The sequence below is a fragment of the Dermacentor andersoni genome, chromosome 2 (assembly GCF_023375885.2).
Source record: "Dermacentor andersoni chromosome 2, qqDerAnde1_hic_scaffold, whole genome shotgun sequence".
NCBI classification, from domain to species: domain Eukaryota; kingdom Metazoa; phylum Arthropoda; class Arachnida; order Ixodida; family Ixodidae; genus Dermacentor; species Dermacentor andersoni.
This window is the reverse complement of record NC_092815.1, coordinates 172637781-172660020: the sequence shown is the minus strand read 5'-3', so window position 1 is coordinate 172660020 and position 22240 is coordinate 172637781. Positions and strand designations below refer to the sequence as shown.

The 22240-nt window shown below is 45.2% G+C and overlaps 1 long non-coding RNA gene across 1 annotated transcript; it reads left to right on the top strand.

Moving 5' to 3' along the window:
- The first annotated feature begins 1153 nt into the window (after positions 1-1153).
- On the top strand, positions 1154-4430 carry LOC129387416 (uncharacterized). Its single transcript, XR_008614647.1, has 2 exons — positions 1154-1234; positions 4266-4430. It is a non-coding gene; the product is annotated as an uncharacterized lncRNA (long non-coding RNA).
- Positions 4431-22240: the final 17810 nt, after the last annotated feature.

The window sequence follows — 22240 nt, the reverse complement described above, 5'->3', positions numbered from 1 at the left end:
GTCTATAGATTAACAATAAGCGAACTTCGTTAATCTGGGCCCAACCCGTGTACGCTGTAACCAAGCGCAGGTACCGGTGGATAATACGTAGCTGCGTTTGATATAAGCCACTGAAGTTGTATACTGGTGAGATTGCTGTAGAGCCTATTTGTAGACATTAGTATACACATAGTGTATACCTCCGCATTTGTTGACCAGATGATATCATCTACGTAGTCGCTCTCGGCAATCCCAAGACAGTCTTCACAGTTGTTGCATCACTTTTGCGGCAGTAGAATAAAGAAAGCAATACGCCGATCCAATTGTTATAATAGATGTTATGAACGCCAGCTTCAGCTACAACTGGATTCCAAACAGGCATCAAGCTAACAGCAAAGACACTCGTAATGTTTGTAGCTGACAACGCGGACTTTCTGAATGTGATGAACCGATGTCGCGCATGTGGTGTTCGCGTTGTGTGTCGTCCGATTCTCGGATACTTTTCACATTGTCTTCATATCTCGGCTGCGTCACTAACATCGGGCGGTTTTTTTGTTGACTGATATCCTGCACTATAAGCCCATCAAAGTTTCTGATTCACTTAAAATAGGTGCCAAATTCTCTGAGCCCACCCAGTATTTCGCCGGCGGTATGCCTGCGCAGCCGCGCATATGAGTACCTCAATGCTGTACTGATTGCTTTGACCTATCATCGGAACAGAAAATTAACACTAACATACATGCGGGCATCACATTTGGCGGTACGCTGGAAGATATGCTACAAGAACGCTGTATTACTAATCGACGCTGGCAATAATGCGTCTGAAACGTCTGAAGGGCCCTGTAACGGCTTTTACAAACAGCGCATTCATGTTAGCGTTCCAGTCTCATACGATAGCCCACAGCGTTTGTCATACAACCTGCCAGCGCATTTCCTTCGTCCATGAAAAAAGATGAATAATGGTGATAAAGATGAATAAGCCACCCGTTCCGGCGCACATGGCGCGCAGAGAGATAGAGAGAAAGAGAAAAAAAAATGAAGGAGGAAAAGGCGCTCACACTCCTCCGAGCGCGCAAGCTCTCGCGCGCGGAGCTCCTGCGCATGCTCGGAGCTCTTCCGCATGCGCGGCGGTGCGCCGTCTCAGCGAGTGCGCCAGGCACGTAAACGGTTGTACCGGTGTGCGGTGTCTGCCTGAACGTTGGTGTCGGTGTATGCGTGTCTTGTTTGTGGCATCACACGTCAACTACACTAAACGGTAAGCTTTAGCAAAGATGTTTTGCGTCAATAGCTCATGATTATGTGAGCGCATTTCGTAGCGCGAAGCGGCTGCATATAGCGCAGGCGACTCGGGTATAGTGTCGGTTTGTCGTTGACATGGTTTGATAACGCGCTCTTGTTCTCGCTTCTACTATACGGAATGTTTTACGGCGAGCGATCGCTCGGGCTTGTTGATTTTAGCATTATAGTTTAGGTGCGTAAAGAAGGAAGTACACCATGTTTTAACTTCATACTGAGCTACCACTAAGCGGATTGTGTATGTTGGGCAGCCAGTGTGGTAGATCTCATTTCGTGGCGCTTGATCCGGCCGCGATGAATGCTGCGCCGCATGTGTAGTGAAATTCTCGTGACACGCTTTACGTATATATCTCGAAATTGTGTTAGCATCAAGAATGTTCAGACAGACACGTATAGTTGAATAACTGCTAACGTACTCGGATGAAAGGCCGTGTTTGCGGGGCATGCATCAGCAGTGTGTGCGCTGCCGTTTTGGCATTGTTTAAAAGTAGCAGTATTTTTAAGGTTCCTGGCAACCAATCTAAATAATTTTGGGAATTTACCGCAAGCAAAACACGAAACTTGAAGAACTATCAAGCAGAAATCTCTAGACTCACCCAATCTATTTATATGCAACCACAAACGCTTTTGGAGCATGAAACCTGCGATAAGCTCAGTCACTCGCAGCTTCGCAACTTAGCCGAAAAAAATTGGAGAACAATAAATTAGCCGCTCCGGGAAGCACCTTTACACGTTTCAAACTGAAGGCATTGCGTTTGACGGTAGTTGGAAGATTCGTCTTTTGTCTCTTTTTTTAAACAGTTTAGCAGCAGAAGTTTTCTTTCGAGCTATATGAAAAGCGTTAAGCGCCTTTCGATGCTTCGGCGTTATGCAGTTTACGTGCTCTTAATCACTAGGCAGCTGCTGGCGCAGATTCGCATTGTGCCAGTCGTGCTTGGTATGAAGCCCTTGTCGTGCGTAATAAGTGTTCCGGTTTTCATTACTGTTGCATGTAGTGCCGTCGTCTTGAACAGACTGCATACTATATGCGCTGTACAAAAGAAAAAAGAGCCAGATTATCAATTTGGTGGTCTTTTCTTAGTAGATAGCGCACAGATTATTCAAATAATTCAGTGGACATTGCATTATTTCTACCCTTATCAACACACCTAAGAGATCGTAACATGTTTTAGTTGTTAAGTAACCTGATCAGTACGCCCCCATTCATGTGCATTCTACTGAAAGTGTGGCAAATGTATTCATCTCGAAGTATGAGAAAAGAGACATTGCGGACTGTTCTAAGCGGAAATAAATTGCAAATGTTAACGTGATTGTTCAAAACTGCAGTCAGTATGCTGAGCATGTTCGTTCAGCACGGGCATATTGCATTAACACCTGAAAAATGTGCACAGTCCAGCTGGGTATCTTTGTTTCAACAACTATTTTATAGGAATCGTTTGGGATTCTCGCATTTCTTTTATTTTTATAAGTACACTGTGTGTCACGTGAACCTGTCTTGAAACGAAACGTACCGTTGCTGGTACCGGCGACCATTACGGTTGTCTAACTGCTTATCATACTGTAATATAACGAAACATCATAATGGTACTGAATAATATTGCCACGTAGTCTTTAGTCAGAGGTAAACAAAGTTAACTAGAGGCATAAGTGATGAGAGCATATTATATAGAAAACTACTATTGAACCGTAAAAATAACTCGTTGTATAGTTTTCCCTCACATTGTTGCATTTGTTTTACGTGTGTCTGTGTCTTCCGTGCTGTACTCGTGTGGCCATCAATTACGAACTTGCCGAAGCGCTTGTCAGCTTTACTAAACAAGGGATTCAAGTCAGTTGCATCTAATACTACATGTCAAGTGACTGACGTGTTATTCGTTTTATCTAAATATTATGGACTGGCAGTACTTGGCAAGCATTAAACCACAATATTTTTTTATTGCACTTAAGCTGCAGGCGTCATAGATTGCCAGAAAATTTTCATGAAAACAGCCAGGGAAGGCTTGAAAAAAGATGGGGAAATTTAAAATGGCCACATAGGTATGCTGTCTTGTTATATGTCATACAACGTTTGCAGAGAATCTCTGTGTTAAATATATTTTTAAAACGTTTCACTTCATAAAAATTGAGGGAAATTGGTTCTATTTATTAAAAAAAAAAGAAAGTCAAGCATACTGACAAGGCATTTCTTACTCAATATGTTTTTTATGCGTTAACTAAACGTCCTGAACCTCGATAGCCTAGAAAAAATTGTCATCTTTCAAAGCACCTTAAATAATTTACTGTGATAGAATTCATTCGAACTATACTATCAGTTCTGTTTCCTAGGAGGTGCATATCTGTCGTGTCATGACAGAAAGTGCTCGTGTGGTATTTCGGGTGCTCATGTGGTATACCTAACTTGGAAACCTGTTAGCATGCCCAAGAGGCCTCATTACCTGTAAGAAATTAAGTGACTATATCAATACAATCAACCCATCTGCCTTCTGTTGAAGTTAGGGCCGATGACCGATTCATATAAAAGTATGAGAAAGACATTTAAATGTGTATTAAGCAAAATAAATTACAATCTTAGGCATGATAATGTGAATATTCCAGTCACGTCTTTTGAATATATCCCTCTGCACGGGCATACTTAACTATCAGCCAAAAAAAAAAATATACAGACAGCCCAACTGGGTAACGTTTCAGCAATAAATATAGAGACCATTTGGGATAAGTACATTAATGCATCATATATGAACTTTTCATAAAAGGGAACATACTGTTGCTTGCACGAGCAGCAGATGTGACTGTTTAATTGTTCACCATACCATGCAATAAAACATTGTATAAAGGTACTGATTTGTATTGACAAGCAGCCATTAGTCATAGTTAAACCGCATTAAGTATTGACTTGGATGGTTTGAGCAAATATATTAAGCTTTAATGAACATACAAAAAATACACACTTGTTATTTTTGCCTCATATTGCTGCATCTACTTAATTGCAGCATACACCTGCAGCACCTTTGGGACTAATGACACAAAGGTCAAGGCCAGCCTGGCGACCATGCTTGCCCAGGAGTAGCGTAAATATTTAATGTTTCCATAATAGCATAAGACATGAATTTAAGGAATTCATCTATTATATCGAACAATAAAAACGGTTAATGCATTGCCGGTGCACTTGTTTTATTTTTTGCACTGCATGATTCAGCACTATATAAATTCTTTCTGTTTATGCAATATATATGACAGTACAGCTGGTTCAGGAGCATTATTAATCTACTAGCAGTAATGCATAAGTGCAGATGAAAAGGAACAGGTGCACATGCATAAATACATTCAAAACGTTTTGCAACCGCATGTAAAGAAATATGTAAACTAACTTGTAGATAGCCGCTATGGAGTTATGGCCTTATACACTCTTTGTAGACTTGCCTATAAAATGTCTGTCTATAGAGTGTCTATAGATTAATGAAAATTCATGTTTATTGACAAATGTCTGCAGAATGTCATAGAAAAAAGTATATCGCATTATAAAGTTCTGTTTTTGTAGACTGAAGTCTTTAGAATGTCTATAGACTATCTATATACATTTGTCTATAGACATTCCATAGACTTTAGTCTACAAAAGTAGAACTGTAAGCCTATACACTTGTCCATAGACATTCTGCAGACAACTGTCTACAAACATGAATTTTAATTAATCCATAGACACTCTATAGACTCGGACTTTTTATAGACTAGTCCAAAAAAAGTGTATGACGATAAGTCTATAGACCGTCTATAGACAGTCTATAGACTCAGACTTCTTATAGACTAGTCTATAAAATGTGTATGGCCATAAGTCTATAGACAGTCTATAGACTCAGACGTTTTGTAGACTAGTCTATAAAAAGTGTATGGCCATAAGTCTATAGACCGTCTATAGACCGTCCATAGACCGTCCATAGACAGTGTATAGACCGTCTATAGGCTGTCTATAGACAGTCTATAGACTCAGACTTTTTATAGACTAGTCTATAAAAAGTGTATGGCCATAAGTCTATAGACTGTCTATAGACAAGTCTAAAGAAATGTCTATAGACAGTCTATAGACTCAGACATTTTATATACTAGTCTATAAAAAGTGTATGGCCATAAGTCTATAGACTGTCTATAGACTAGTCCAAAGAAATGTCTATAGACGGTCTATAGACTTCATAGACAAATGTCTATAGACTGTCTATGGACTTTTTATAAAAATTTTTGTAAGGGAACCTCCCTGTCTTGCCTTTCCTTTTGTCTCTCTCTCTCTCTCTCCAGCAAAATCTGCGTCTCCCAGCCTTGCGTCGAAATAACCGGCTGACAGAGCAGATTACAATTGTTTCGTACGGTTGTGTTTCTTAAAAACTACATCATAGTAATTTACAAGCAAAATGAAGCGTATAGAAAGGCTAATAGTGGTCTGAAAAGCAAGCTAACCACGAGTTTTTGTTGCCTAATGCAAATACTATATGTTTAGAACTAAAGAATAAGAGAACGGCGCGCAGTAATATTCAACAAAGGACATCTAACCAAGTAAATAGAAAAGATAAGCAGCCTGTGTTAAGCAAGGTTTGGGTACCGGCTAGTTGGTATTCCATGGTATCAATCGTCACTTACAGCGCATGCATCGATAGATACATAGTAAGCCATCAATTGCATTAACAGACAAAGAACTGGTTTTTCTGAGGTCGCACATGCGCTCTCGTTTATCTTAGGTCATGAATTTTGAATGGATACTCATGTCGAAGTGATTCTTTGTAGGGGGCGCTTTTGTCTTGTTGTCTCAGTATATATATGCTTGTTTCTCAAAATAAAAATCAGTTGGAAGTCAGCGCTTGTCTTCGTCGTCGTTTTTGTCCCTCGTCTATGTATGCGCTGTAAGTGACGTTTGTTGAGCCGCGGTTCTGTTTCAGTTGCGCCTTGATTGCAACTAAGTGCAGACCACATAACGTTTTATTTTTCTCTTTTTCCTTTATATTGGAATGCATTATGTAACCGCGCAAACGACAACGGACGAAGAAGGAAACACACAGGACAAGCGCGGAACTTCAATTCAGATTTACTCCAGGAAAGCCACACATTTATACATGTATCATAATCACACTTGCTAATCATCGGACAACGATCACTCGACATTGGCATGCGGGCGTGAGTGGCACAAGTTTTCGTGAATGGGCCTAGCAAGGCCGCCGACTCCAACTTCGTTCTCGACAAGTTAACTAATCCCTTCCTCTGCTCGTCAGTAAGGCGTTCCCATGTATCGGTGCTTCTTCCTACCAAAACATACAACCCCGTCGGGCCTTGTCATGTGTCTGCCACTCAGAATAGCTATTCTTACGTCAGTGGCACGGCTTTCATTGTGAAAAGAGCGCCAATCAGGTGCACATCGGGAAGCCTCCCAAATGCAGCGTAACATATAACCAGGCGGTGAGCGGCGCAGAACCCTACAGCGAGGATTTCGATGGCAAAGAATGTGGCCAAATTACTTCGGTCACTGAATTACCAAGGCAGAGGTCGCGCACCAACGGGCATGATTGACACAGGGCAAATAAAGGGAAAATCAGAGAGCCCCCCAGTCATAGCAATTGCTGCAATTGGTACGGTTGTACCAATCGTAGCAATCGCAATTACGGTGGTCCCGGGTTCGAGTGCCTGACCAGGTCAATTTTTCTTCTACTCCGACGCTTTTGTTTTGAGGAAGCAGTGCCCACAGAAGAACGGCAAACATGCCGTTCAACCCTTTCTGAGTAGTTGTGCAGATCATGGCTCTTTACATGTGGCTGCCTCTCGGTGGGACAACTGTCTTCACAACTACTTCATCGACCTTGCTCATGGTGGATCTTGTCAACGGCAGTGCTTCTTATCAAAATGTATCCCAGACTGATTTCCTTGGGGTTAGCGAGAGGCCATCGTCATCGACGACAACGGCTCCCGCCACACATAGAGAAGCCTGAAAATCATCGTGTTGCTTCAGTGGCCAGGGAAGAGCGGCAGACCTGCTGTCGCCGTACAATCCTTTCAGCTTGGTTGTGCAGATGATGGCTCTTTACTTGTGGCTGCCTCTCGGTGGGACCACTGTCGTCCCAACTTCGTCATCGACCTTGCTCATGGTGGATCTCGTTAACGGCAGCGCTTCGTATCGAAATGTAGCGCCGACTGCCTTGCTTGGGATCCACGAGAGATCATAATCATCGACGACAACGGCTCCTACCACGCATATAAAAGCCTGGAAATCGTCGTGTTCCTTGAGCGGCCAGGTAAGAGCGGCAAACATGTTCTCGCCATACAATCCTTTCTGCTTCGTTGTGCAGATCATGGCTCTCTACACGTGGCTGCCTCTCGGTGGGCAACTGTCGTCAGATCTACGTCATGGTGGATCTTATCAACGGCAGCGCTTGGTATCGAAATGTAGCCCCGACTGCCTTCCTTGAGATTCACGAGAGGGCATCATCATCGACGACAACGGCTCCTGCCACACATATAAAAGCCTGGAAATCATCGTGTTCCTTCAGCGGCCAGGGAAGAGCGGCAAACATGCTCTCGCCTTACAATCCTTTCTGCTTCGTTGTGCAGATCATGGCTCTTTACATGTGGCTGCCTCTCGTTGGAACGACTGTCGTCACAACTACGTCATCGACCTTGCTCATGATGGATCTTGTCATCGGCAGCGCTTCGTATCGAAATTTTGCCCCGACTGCCTTCCTTGGGATTCACGAGAGGGCATTATCATCGACGACAACGGCTCCTGCCACACATATAAAAGCCTGGAAATCATCGTGTTCCTTCAGCGGCCAGGGAAGAGCGGCAAACAGGCTCTCACCTTACAACCCTTTCTGCTTCGTTGTGCAGGTAAGTAGATAACCGCCTTTCAACCCTAGACATTCTAGCAATCGTTGTTTGCTGCTCTTCCCCGGCCCACTTGTTTTGTTTGACATTGCCAGCGAAAGTGCATGTGCAGTCAAGTTGCTTCTGTCTGGGGACGTAGTATTGAACTCCGGTCGTAAGGGTGGCCACAATAGCGACGCCTTAGTCGCAATTGCTGCTCTGTCAAATAAGTCGAATGCTCGTCATGCTGAGCTGATCGATATGCACACACTCGTGAAGAATATGCAAGAGCAACTGGAGAAAAAGCTACCCGACTTGGCTGCCCGTCTTGTTGTTGTTGGGTCCCTTGTTGTGTCCTTCGACGCATCCCAAGGTATTACGAATATGACGGGCATTAGCAACGACGCCATCAACGAACACGCTGCTGCTTTGACTTAACGTTTGGATGAGCTCGAGGACAGATGACGTCGCGAACACTTTACTTTCTAGGCCTTGCAAATAACCTATCTGAAACATGGACACACGCTGAACGATCATGTACGTGACGTCCTTTCTAGAACTGCAAATCTTAATTTATCTGACGATGGTATCTCACGTGCTCACAGGTTAAGTCAATACAACGCCAATGACCACGACACATTATTGTTAAATTCGCTACGTGAAAACTGAGGGAACATGTAATTTCTCAACGCTCCAAATTCCGTGACTCGAGCGTCTTGGTGGTCTTGGTGGTGAATTGGTGAATATGTTTGCACGGCTACGCGTGAATCACGTGAAAAGCTAGTTCAATTCGGGAAAGCTTGCGGCCAACAATTCATTCTTCGTTTCAACAAACTGTATATTAACAAGAAGTGCTATATATACTGTAATGTTTGCCACCAAGTATGCGAAATGAATCCTTCCTATAGCACGACTGCCAACAATACTAACATATACAGTCCCACTTCAAGCAATTTCCATACACCACAGTTATAGCCACCTTATGGTACTAAAGAAAGATCGGCTTCCATCCTTTATTCCATCATACGCAGTGTATGCAATGAGCGCGATCTGCTGTACACAGTTATTGACACATGTGAACCTGATATTGTGGTGCAGACCGAGACATTGCTTTTGAGTAAACTTACTGGCCGCGTAATATTGGCATGCCAAAAAATTTACAAATTCCTTCGATATGATCGTTACCCGCGCGACAGGATTATCCGCTGCGACATAGCGCTTTCGTCGCCTCTTGAATTAGTATGCGTGAATATAAGCGCTTGGCACAGGAACTTCATTTTTCGTGTGTTACCGCTCGCCGTCATGTAACACGTTTTGGTCAGACTATCGTCATGCACTCAGCAGTACAACCGTAAGATTTTCATCATATCCATTATTGATCCTGGGCGACTTTAACTGCCCTACTATTATGTTGCGTACTGATTTTCCCTAAGTTGTTTATTGTTCGTCCTAGTGTTAATCTTTCATCAATAGTTATTTGAACTTCAACTTAACGTAGCTCGCTCTCAAACCAACTCGGTGCACAATACATTCTGCTAATATCTTGGATTTAATGTTCACGACAGCACCCGACCTCGTTTCCAATATAACTTACCTGCCAGTTCTAAGTGATCAATGTATAATGCAGTTTCACTTACGCGCTTTTGTTCCTTCTATTAAATCACCCCAACGAATTTGCGATTACAAAAATGCTGACTTTGATTCCATTAACAAAGCGTTATAATTGTTTTTCACTATTTTCCTGACTTCCACTCAATAACCACTGAAGAGAATTGCTGCTTATTTAAGCGGGAAATAGTTTCGCTCATTCATCGACTAATCTAATTAAATGTTCGACCTCTATTTCACAGGCACCATGGTTCAATGCATGTCTTAAACGTCTGCTAAAGAAAATACCTTTTCGGCGCACCAAGGCAACCAATAATGAAGAGTATTGGCAGGCTTATGTCACTGCTGGCTGCGAATACAAGCAAGTTATTGCACATTTTAAAAGCGAATTTTATCAAGTTACTCTGCCTTCAATTCTTTATGATAAACCGCAGAAATTTTGGAATAAAGTCAGTGGCAAGAAGTCATATCTTCGATTGAATTGTGTGATGAAAATTGTGTTGCTATTGCGCCCAATGACTGCTGCGAAGTATTAAACAATGTATTGTGGGAATTTATAAGCTATTCTTTGTCATCTGTACATGATCATCATCATATGGGGTTCATATGCGGTTCTTCTTCATCCTCGCTTGTGGGGCTGGCTCTCGTGTGTGCTCCGTCCTGTGGGCGTGGTCGGTTCGCCTAATCTTTTGAGGCGGAATAAACGCCGTGATAACTGCTGCGTCACAAGTGGTGGAGTGTGCTCTTCGGTCCCCCGTCCTCTGACTCCTCGCTCAACCTCCTCGAGCTTCGATCGGGTCGCCGATTGTGCCAGCCGTCCGCCAGCATGTCGCAGGACGAGCCAACAGGCACTTCTACTTCCACCATCTCGGCCTCGGCTACCCCAGCCTCTCCGTATTGGGTTGTCAGTGGGCACCAGCGTGATCCCCATCTGTTTGCTGGACTTCGCGGTGAAGACGTCGAGGATTGGCTGGACGACTATGACCGAGTGAGTTCGGCTAACCGTTGGGACCATGCGTCCAAGCTACGTCACGTCGCCTTTTATCTGACAGGAGTAGCGAAGACTTGGTTTTTCAACCATGAGGTTGATTTCACGAACTGGGGCGCTTTCAAACAGCAGCTCCGCCAAATCTTCGGCACACCGGCTGTTCGTTCCGCCCTCGCAAAAAAGACGCTCGACACTCGCAAGCAACAATCCGGTGAATCTTATACGTCGTACATCGAGGATATGCTTGCTCTTTGTCGACGCGTGAACACGGCCATGACTGAATCAAACAGGGTTCGCCACATCCTCAAAGGCATCGGAGCTATTGCTTTCAATGCTTTAGCCATCCAGAACCCCGCTACCGTCGCTGATATCGTCGGTACTTGCCAGCACCTTGACGAACTCGAATCAGTACGGTTGCAGCCAGACACCACTGCAAACACTACCGCCGACGACCCTACGTTACGAGCAATGATACGCGCAATAATTCGAGAAGAGCTCCAGTATCTCTTCTCCAGCCGCAGGGCCTATGCCTTCTCATGCCTCCGATACCAATCTGCGAGACCTCATCAAGGAGGAATTGGCATCCATGACTGGTGCAGCGTACACGGACCCTCTAACCCCTAGGGCCCCATCAACGTACGCACAAGTAGCCGCAGCTACTCCAGTCATCGTCCCACCAATGCCTCCAAAACCAACACCGGCTCACATCGCTTCCATGACTACCAGCGCACCTACCCAAACCAGCTATCCGCAGTGGCGTCCTCCTGGTCCCATCTGCTACTACTGCGGCTATCGTGGCCACATAGCGCTTTTTTGCCGCAAGCGCCAGCAAGACGAGCGTCGCGGATATGACGTATACGAACGGGATGACGTTTCGCCCGGAGCTACTTTCCAACGTCTAGGGAGCTTCCATGACCAACGCCGTCCTTATGGTCCACCGCGCGGACGCTCTCCATCGCCTACTGTAGCATCCGAGACGGCTTACCGTCCTGCGAGACGCCGCTCGCCGTCACCCCTTCGCCGCTCTACGCCCCCACTGAGACCTGCTTCTCAATTCGCCGAGCGCCGTCCGGAAAACTGAATTATGCAGCTTTTGGAGGAAAAGCTGGATCGAACGACAGGACAGAAATTCCTCCATCGCGTCCGTGCAATGTGATATTGGTTGTAGTAGAAGGTGTACAAGTAGAAGCTTTAATAGACACTGGTGCTAGTGTTTCAGTCATTCACCGTGAATTGTGTTCGCGACTTCGGAAAGTTACGACCCCCTATGATGAACCTACGCTACTTGCTGCTCAAGGGGCCTCCATTCGACCTACCGCCATGTGCACAGCTCGTATTTCCATTGATGGACTTCTACATCACGTACAATTTGCAGTGCTAAGTTCGTGTGCCCAGCAGCTCATATTGGGATGGGATTTTCTTTCTATGGACTCTGCCTCCATCTGCTGTGGACAACGCGTTCTCCACATGACCGACACGACCTATTCGCTTCATGCAGATGACGCACCCCTTCACTTCCTTGCTGCAGAAGATACCGCGCTACCTCCTCGCCATCAAATCATCGTTACTATCACGTCTGATGTGATTGACTGCGGCGACGTGCTCGTATTACCATCTGCACGCTGTCTTGCAAGAGGGATAGCCTTTGCATCAGGGCTCGTTAGGTTTGATCATGGCTCTGCACTTCTCTACGCTACAAACCCGACATCCGAAAAGATTCTCATCCCTAAAGGCACTACATTGGCTTGCACCACTGAATCGGAGTCTATATCTGTTGTTTCCTTTAAACCAGCTCCCTCTGAAGGTCCTTGTACCGGACGGGCCGCATCTCCTTCAGCTCTTGCAGCTGCCATCAGTTCCGACCTGACACCTTCGCAGCCATAACAAGTGCTTGCTTTGCTCCAAAAACATGAAGCTTCCTTTGACGCGCATTCATCTTCCTTGGGAAAGACTTCGATTACCACGCATCGGATAGAGACAGATGGTACATCCATCGTGCGCCGTAGACCATATCGCGTATCGCTAGCCTAGAGGAAAGTCATTGACGAGAACGTCACCGACATGCTCCAACGAAACATAATACGCCCCTCTGCTAGCCCTTGGTCTTCCTTCCCCCGTTGTTTTGGTTCGTAAAAAAAGACGGCTCTGTTCGATTTTGTGTCGACTACCGAGCACTTAACAAGATCACACGCAAGGATGTATACCCTATGCCGCGAATAGACGATGCCTTGGATTCCCTGCAGGGTGCCGAGTACTTCTCCAGCATCGATCTGCGTTCCGGCTACTGGCAGATACCTATGCATGAGGACGATAAGGAGAAAACAGCGTTTTCAACACCAGATGCGCTCTACGAGGTTAATGTCATGCCATTCGGCCTCTGCAATGCGCCCGCAACGTTCGAGCGCATGATTGACACCGTTCTCCGTGGCCTAAAGTGGAAGACTTGCCTGTGCTATCTAGGCGATATTGTTGTTTTCTCGTCAACCTTCTCTCAGCACCTGCAACGTCTGGATGAAGTTCTCACGTGCATTGCCAACGCTGAACTTCAGCTAAACACCAAGAAATGCCATTCTGCGAGCAAGACGATCAAAGTTCTAGGTCAAATTGTGAGCAAAGACGGCATTCGTCCTGATCCTGACAAGGTTTCCGCAGTTCAGCACTTCCCTCGTCCCGAAAAGACCAATGATTTGCGTAGTTTCCTAGGCCTCGCTTCCTATTTTCGGCGATTCATACGGGGCTTCGCCTCAATAGCGTCACCTCTGCACAAATTACTCGGTTCTAATGTTCCCTTTGTGTGGTCTCCCGAATGTGAATCTGCGTTCACCCATATGAAGCGCGCTCTCACATCTGAACCAGTACTACGGCATTTTGATGAAGCTGCTCCTACCCTCCGGCATACGGATGCTAGTGGTCACGGAATTGGTGGCATTCTCCTACAGCGAGACGACACTTTAGGTGAGAGGGTCGTCGCTTACGCAAGTCACGTTCTGACAAACGCCGAAAACAATTACACCATCACGGAGCAGGAATGTCTAGCTATCATTTGGTCTGTGCAGAAGTTTCGACCTTATCTTCACGGCCGCCACTTTACGATCGTTACAGACCATCATGCATTATGCTGCTTTTCGACGCTGAAGAACTTGTCTGGACAACTTGGTCGGTGGATTCTTCGTTTGCAAGAATACGACTTTACCATTACCTACAAGTGCGGAAAAAAACACCAAGATGCAGAAGCGTTTTCTCGCTGTCCGCTTCCTACGACACCATGCAATGGACCTCCAACTACCATCCGTGACAAGCTTTCGCTCGATCCCTCCTCAGATGCTTTCTTGTTGGCCACTGTCGACGAGATGCCTCCACATGTCAACAAATCCTTCCAATTTCATCAACTTACCGACTCTTACTGTCGGTGCATCATGGACCACCTTCAAGGAGCTTCGCGCCCGCCTAACGCCCGCCTTCCTCGGCAGCTGACGCAATTTAAGATTGACAACCGCGTCCTATACCGTCATGTCTGTCACCCTGACGGTCAACGCCGGGTTCCTGTCCTGCCACGCTCTCTACGTGCTCATGTCCTGCAGGCTTCTCACGACGACATGACTGCTGGTCACCTTGGTTTCCAGAAAACCTATGACCGCATCAAAGGGCGCTTCTACTGGCCTGGATTGTCCGCCAGTGTAGCGAGGTATGTCGCTTCCTGCGCTCTATGTCAGCGTCGAAAGCTCCCTACATCAGCTCCAAGCGGACAACTGCAACCGGTTCCTTGTCCGTCGCAACCATTTGAGGTCGTTGGCGTTGACCTATATGGCCCTCTTCCTGTGACTCTCACCGGTAAACGATGGATTGTGACAGCCGTTGATCACTTGACACGCTACGCCGAATCAACTTGTGCGAGTTCTGCCTCCGCCTCTGAAGTTGATGCATTCATACTTCAATCCTTAATACTGCGTCACGGTGCTCCTCGCGTCCTCCTGAGCGACCGTGGAAAAGCATTCCTCTCGCAACTACTAGACGAAGTACTCAGGGCCTCCGGAACCACCCACAAGACTACCTCCAGTTACCATCCGCAAACCAACGGTCTCACAGAGCGATTTCATCGCACGCTGTCAGACATGTTGGCCATTTACATCGACCCGGATCACAGAAACTGGGACGCAATTTTACCATTCGTGACCTTTGCATATAATACCGCCGTTCAACGCACGACCGGTTACTCGCCATTCTACCTTGTCTATGGTCGCTCGCCCTCTTCCTGTCTTGACGTCTCTTTCTTCGCGCCAACTGTCCATCAATGTCCTTCCTCCTGCGAAGAATATGTGTCCCGCATTCTGCGTTGTCGCCAGCCCGCACGCATCAACACCGAAGCACGGCAACAGGACCGCAAGCAGCATTACGACGCCTCTCATCGCGTCGTGTGCTTCCGCCTTGGCGAGGAAGGGCTACTCCGGACACCAGTTCGTACTCCTGGCTTGTGTGACAAGTTTCAGCTTCGGTTCATCCCCCTACAAAGTCTTGGAGCAGACTTCTCCAGTGAACTATCGCGTGGAACCAGTTATTGTTCCAAATGACCGCCGCTGCCGCGCCGCTGAGATAGTCCACGTTTCCCGTATGAAGCCTTTCACGAGACGTTCACCGCCCCTTTGAATTGCGGCCAGGATGGCCGCTCTCGCGCGAGGGGACATTAGTGTGGGAATTTATAAGCTATTCTTTGTCATCTGTACATGATCATCATCATATGGGGTTCATATGGGGTTCTTCTTCATCATCGCTTGTGGGGCTGGCTCTCGTGTGTGCTCCGTGCTGTGAGCGTGTTGACGCGGAATAAACGCCGTGATAACTGCTGCGTCAGAGTATTCGTGTCATTCTTTTCTGCTACATCACCCCATGCTTATCCTGACGTCCCGTTTGCTGATTACATTCCTATGAACCCAGTTTTCCTTGATGCTGTTGGTATTGCTAGTTTGATTACAAAGTTAAAGATATCTTCTTGTACATGAATTGATCATATTGTTACGTAGGAAGACGCAGACGAAAAGCTATCCACAAGTATATTTACAAGAAAATACGCTGCGCTTGGACAAGAGGCAACAGCCCGCGCTAGCTTCTAATCGTCGTCGTCGTCTTCTTACTGCTCGGCTCTTCGTCATTGGAAATACTATCCTGTAGCAATATCAATCCGAAGTTTCTTAAAAACACGGTGACGTATTCCTTTTTAATAGTGTTGCTCATTTTTGCTAAGTCACTAGAATTATCCACCTTGATAAATGATTAGAAAGGAGGGAAGGTTTATCCACTGCATAAAGCAGGACCCACTGACTCTCCCTTTAATAATAAGCCCATATTATTAACCAGGGTACTCTGTTAGCTCATGGAACATGGCATTTACTCTCATCTTATTAGTTTTCTGGAATCAAATTCGTTTTTTATTTGCTCTCAGCATGGTTTTAAGAGATTTTATTCATGTGACACTCAGCTCTCCGTTTTTAATAATGATTTTTTAGTGCTGCCGAGCAAGGACTAAGAAATGATTGTATTATTCTGGGATTTCACGAAAGCTTTGGACTCTGTGTATTACAAATTGCTTTCCCTGAAGTTGCGTAAACTCAATATCGATAATAATATCTTGCGCTGGATTGAATGCTACCTTTCTAGCCGCTTTTAATATGTATCGGCTAATGTGTATGTATCGCTTTTGTGCAGTCGGGTGTAGCTGAGGGGGGCCGGTTTTGGGTCCACTACTGTTTCCAATTTTTTTATAATGACCTCCCCAAGTTCGTTACTTCTATAAAACGTTTCGCTGATAACTGCATAGTTTACCGCGTCATCACTAATGCCTTTGATCATGCTGCTCTGTAATCCAACTTTACCGCCATATCTTCTTGGTGCTCCGATTCTTTAATGACCGTTAATATTAATAAATGTAAAAGCATGCTTGTCTCACGGACTTCCTCTTGTCCTGTTTCTCTCAACGACACACTATTAACCACTGTAACATATTACAAACATCTTGGTATACATATCACTAGTAATCTCTCGTGGAACGCACATCTCCAATACATATTCAAATACGCTAACCGCATGCTCTGTATCATAAGTCGTAATTTTTCCAGTGCGACTGTTCATGTTTAGTCACAACTTCATAAAACATTGGTACATCCTAAGCTTGAATATGCCTGCTCCATTTAGGATACTAGTCCAGCTAATGTAACGAATCTTCTTGAATCACTTCAGAACAAAGGCCACCGGTTTCATTTTATCAAGTTATGCACGTCACGCAAGCGTATTATGAATAAAACTTACGCTCGGCTTGCCAGACCTCGCAGTACGTCGCATGTTCACGCGCTCATGCCTCGTTCAGATGATTTAATATACTAATCCCTTTCTTAAAGATGAGTTGTTCCGTCACCCATCTTACATTTCACGTCGCATCGATCATCAGATGAAGGTAGCGGTGCCGCCATGCAACTCCAACGCTTACTTTCAATCATTGATACCACGCACTGCCAACGACTGGAACCGCCTTCCCGCCTCCGTCTCTGCCATCTGTGACACAACTAATTTCAAGAAGAATGCCAACGACGACATATATACTCGCGGCTCCTCTCTGCAATTCCCTCGGATATTAGGAGTATGTAAATAAATAAATAAATAAATAAATAAATAAACCCGTATGGGTTTCCTTTGTAGCAATTGCTACGATTCGGCGGATGTCTGAGTTTACCTTTATTAATTACTTTTCTCTATCGTGCGGGTTTCCGCAGAACTATTACGTCATGTATGACATAGTGCCAGTTACATATTGCAAAAGGCAGCAATGGTCAAAAGAAAGCATATATACAACTGCCCGAATGTTTCCTTTGTTTTTTACTCACACCTTCGAGGATGGGCAAGTACTCTGCTGGAAATGGTGGCGTATATCTAATGTTTCAAACTTAATTTATTTCTTAAATTTCATGACTGACTAGAAAATGCTACCAACCAACTCAATGAACGAGCTTCCTTTAGGCAGCACGAATGACACCTTTCTATAATGTTGTACAGCACGTAATTTGCTGCGCAAATGCCTACAAGGCGCCCGCAATGAAAATGGCAACCGCTATCGCATGGAGAGTTTGTTACATTCCAGAAGAATTGCGCAGTAACATACCTTAAACGCCAAAAGTGTCAATAATAGTGCGCAAAGTTCTATACATGCTTCATCTGAAACACGGGAATGTAGGCTCTGAATAAGTTATATTCGCTTTTGCTCAAAGCAACACTTAAATGCAATGTTACAAGCTGTATTTGTTACCTAAGTTGCGCACTGGCTACATTCATGTCTCCCCTAAATATGAGTACGGCACAGCAAAATCACGTATGTTTGCCACAATAACAGGTGAACAAATGTTTACGTCGACGCAGACCGGGGATTCGAAAACAGCTTTACATTTCTGTAATGAGTTTGTAGAGGAAATTTTTCTACTGGGTAAAGTCTGACATAGGATTAACAGGCCGGTAGATAAACTACAGTCTAAAGAAACATTTCGATAATTTGAATAATAATCATGGCATGTGGCTCACGTTGCACTTCAAAGTTCGTTCGTGAGAGCACGGTTTCCTTCAGCCGATTTAAAACACTGCGCAGGACTGGGAACCTGACAGTCCGTAGCTTTCTATATCAAACAGAAAAGGCAAGCAAGTGCAAGCGAAACTTTACTTGCTCTTTCTTTCCGTGCAATTGCTTTTCTTTTGGAGAGGATTTGTCCAGAAACGTTAATAATTCCACGCAATTCTTAATCCCCATGCACTATGCGTTGTAGTTGTCCGATCACGATTTCACACACATTGAAGACCTGGTTATTGTTATTGTATTTCCCTCCTGCTGGCACGTCACTTTCTCGCGCCTTAAAAACAGTGTATAGCTGGCAGTCTGTCTTTTTTAAGGTCTTTTTTATTCGGCTGCACTTTCTGCATTAGTTCAGGGACTGCAGCGCTTTTGTACTCGTTTTTCTAGTGCAGCACGCGCTATCTGCACTTTCCTATTTTTGTGTAGAGTGTAGACTCAGAGTTCTCGGTAGGATGTACTTTCTCGGTAGGAGATGTAGCCAAAGCTCAGCAACATGCCGGCATACAAGCCGAGCTTTGAGGGAGACGACAGCCGCCAGTTTGCGTATTTGTTGCAACGGCATTCGGCGAAATGTTTTTGCTATCCGCAACGCCGACAGGTCGTTTACAACGCCAAAAAAGAAAGAAGAAAAAACATCCATACGTTTACCAAGTGGCAGGTAAATGAAACTATTTAGGTGCTTAAATAATCATCTGACGAACTTTTCTCAGACGCCTTTCATCTTACTCGCCCAAGCGCCGCGCGACCGACCAGTTCTGTACTGACCGACCAGAAAACCAAGAAGGGTCTGCAAGAACCTAGTAACCCGCAGTGGTGGCTGTACAACGTGACAAACGTACCACATTCGGCCGCAAAATGCAGACTGTGCTAAGTACGTCCTTTGTAATAAGGGTAAGTCATATCCTTGAACATCCTGAATGTTTCGCCTTACAGCTCCAAGAATTGAGAGCCACACAGAGTTTGATATGCCATCACAGGTGTAATCAAGGCCTAAAATACGAAGACAATCGGTCTTTTGAAGACAGACAAGGGGACTTGGGGTGTGCCTGTGGTGAAGCAATGAACAAATAATGACATTTTGAAAAATTAGCGCAGCACTTGAAATATTTCCGTACTTAGTGAAAATTCGAAGGCTACGGGATAAGCTATCTTCCTCCATGAGATACAATGCGATGTCATCGACGGAAGCTGTCACCTTCACAGCACCGCTACCAGGCAATGGGAAAGTGCACATGTAAGGGTCTCTCAGGCCCGAGCGCAGACATAACTCAAGGCTGAGCACGAAGAGTACTGGATATAGAGGGCTCCCTTGACGAACACCACGAGTAACGGGAAATGGCGCACTTTCGCGGCCATCAAGAAATAATGTACTTCGGATAGTTGAATAGGCATTCCTATATAAGTTGAACAAAATTTTACGAAAAGCGGAGCGAGGTTAGTACATTAATATGCAGCTACGGTCAAGGCGATCGAATGACTTTGCTTCATCTAGTGAAACTAAGAGACCACGTGCTTACGTCGACAGCCATATGTCATTAGGTCGCACGTAATGAACGAGAGACCCTCTACCAGGGACCGAGCATGCCTGATGGTGTCCTACGAAGAAAGGCATCACGCTTCCCAAACATCGAGTGACAATAGCTGAGAATGTTTTGTAGTCAACGTTGAGAAGCGTCATTGGCCTCCATTCCTCTGAACGAAGTGATGTGCAACTGGCCTTTGCGCCACCACGAACGAGAGACTAACGCCCGTGTTCAGAGATTTGTCAACTTGAAGCTCATGCTTGACTTCACATAAATGACGCCAGGAGCGAACCCGCCCATCATGTTCATTGCGTTTCTTTGGTAAGTTCCCGACATGTGTCTCTTAAATCAAGTCAAGCATGGCTTTCAAGTTAAGGTGCATTTCTGAATACGGGGTAAGTAGACTGAGCATGCTTGATGGTGTCGTATTAAGGAAGGCATCAGGCTTCCCTAACGTCGATGGACAAGAGTAAAGAAGGTTAGGAAGTCAATGGGGACAAGCGCGATTGGCCTCTATTCCTCTCGATGAACTTCTCTACGTGGGACCGCTGATGGAGGCAAGACATACAAGCGCTGTTGCTACATGCTATCTTAAAAAGCCTACGCCCTCGCTATGGTTAGTCTGCAAGCGCCATCTGCAGGTTTAACTCCCATTAATGGCAGCTTTAACAATAATATATGTTTGCGAAACTCATTGTAGTTAGTTCGTGTCTTTTAAGCTAACATATCCCCATTCAGGGGAACTCTCCTGAAAGGCACACTAAAGGGAAATATTAAGTCGACGTGGACTGTTTAAATACCATACCAGAAATCTCGCAACACGTTTCGTGCAAAGAAAATACTTAATTTACGGGAATACTGCATCTCAAAGGTCCAGGAAAATACCATTTTTTCGTAATTCAAGTTTTCTGCCACCCAACTGGAGGACAGGTGACGTTGTATACACCACCACCGGTATACGCCATGCGGTTGTCGGCGAGCAACACGGCGCCCGGCAGACGGTGATAGCGAGCTAAAGTGATTCTCGAGCACTAATCTATCACTTTAGCTTTACTTTATATTAGTCTTTAGTGTCCCTTTAATCAATGCTCTTGAAATACTTGATGCTAATAAATGCTGAAAGAACGTGCGACTCATTCTCTGTAGAATAGGATTTATGAAGAGCCACCCCTGGTTACTATCCAAGACTCAGCTTAGCATGCTTTGGAAAGTTTCTATATTTTTTTATTTTTTCTTTTAGAGTCAAGGAAAGGGAAATACGCACTGTTCCCTAATATACCCTAAAGGTAGCACGATCTTTTGTTCAAGTAGCCAGCATGCAGACGCGGCCGCGTTTGAACAAATGCGGGTTCCCGCAAAGCCGGACTTTGTTTAGGTGCACTTAGAAGCAAATAAAATGGCAGGCTGGCACGCTGACTTTTTATCAGTAATCGTTTCCTATGCGACGCGCTCAGCACGCCAAGCGTATTAAACTCTGGCTCACCTAGCGTTATTTCACCTTTTCGTACATGCTGTCGCTGCCATGGTCTATTCGTTAGAGCGTCGGGTTTCTGTGGTGGGGGCCATAGTTCTGAAACCCATAATTTGCCGTTTTTATTTGTATGTATAATTCATTTTTATGGAAACTATTGGCACCTGTCGTGTTGTACTAAATGGGCCGCTGCACACCACGATACAGCTTGTGCTGAGCCTTTTTTGGCTTCTGTGGCGATAGTGCTTCCTGCTCCCCGCCAAAGCGTTTCTTGCTGTGGTCTACGCTTGCACGATTAGGCAAGCAGCAAGATGATCGCCTTCGCACAACATCGGTACATTGGCTCACCGGTTCACCGCAACGTGCATCGACAGACATGGGTTGTGCAGGAAAAAAATGGGTTCCTGCTGCATTCTAGCGACATTTGTACACAATAGCGGCGGTGGACGCTACAGTACTGCTCGACTGACCCTTATTTTGCTGCTTTTATGGTTACTTTATAGCTTCCTACTCATCGCAAGCGGAACCAGGTCATCCGCTGCTGGCTGCTATACTGTGCCGTTATGTCATGTCGAGTGCGTCGAAAAATGAGCATTCTTCATGTCATGAGTAACTGACGCAAGACGCGGTTTCTTCTTACATGTATTGGTTTTAAAAACGCCTTTCATACTGGCAAGTGCTCTGGTGTGTGGGCTTCCCTTTTTCACAGTAAGGGCGAGTCTCTCAGGACCACTTGGAGATGTGCCGAATGTGACTCCGCAAAAGAAGAAAGAAAAACGGGGAGCGGGTGGTATGCCACTATAGACCAATCATAAATCGACTGAAGATTGAATGATTTTAATGAAACAGTCACAGCACTGCTTCCTCTCGTTCGAAAAGGTTGATGCGCTCCCCAGGCTCATGAAGATTGTGGCAGCAATTGACAGTTCAATCCA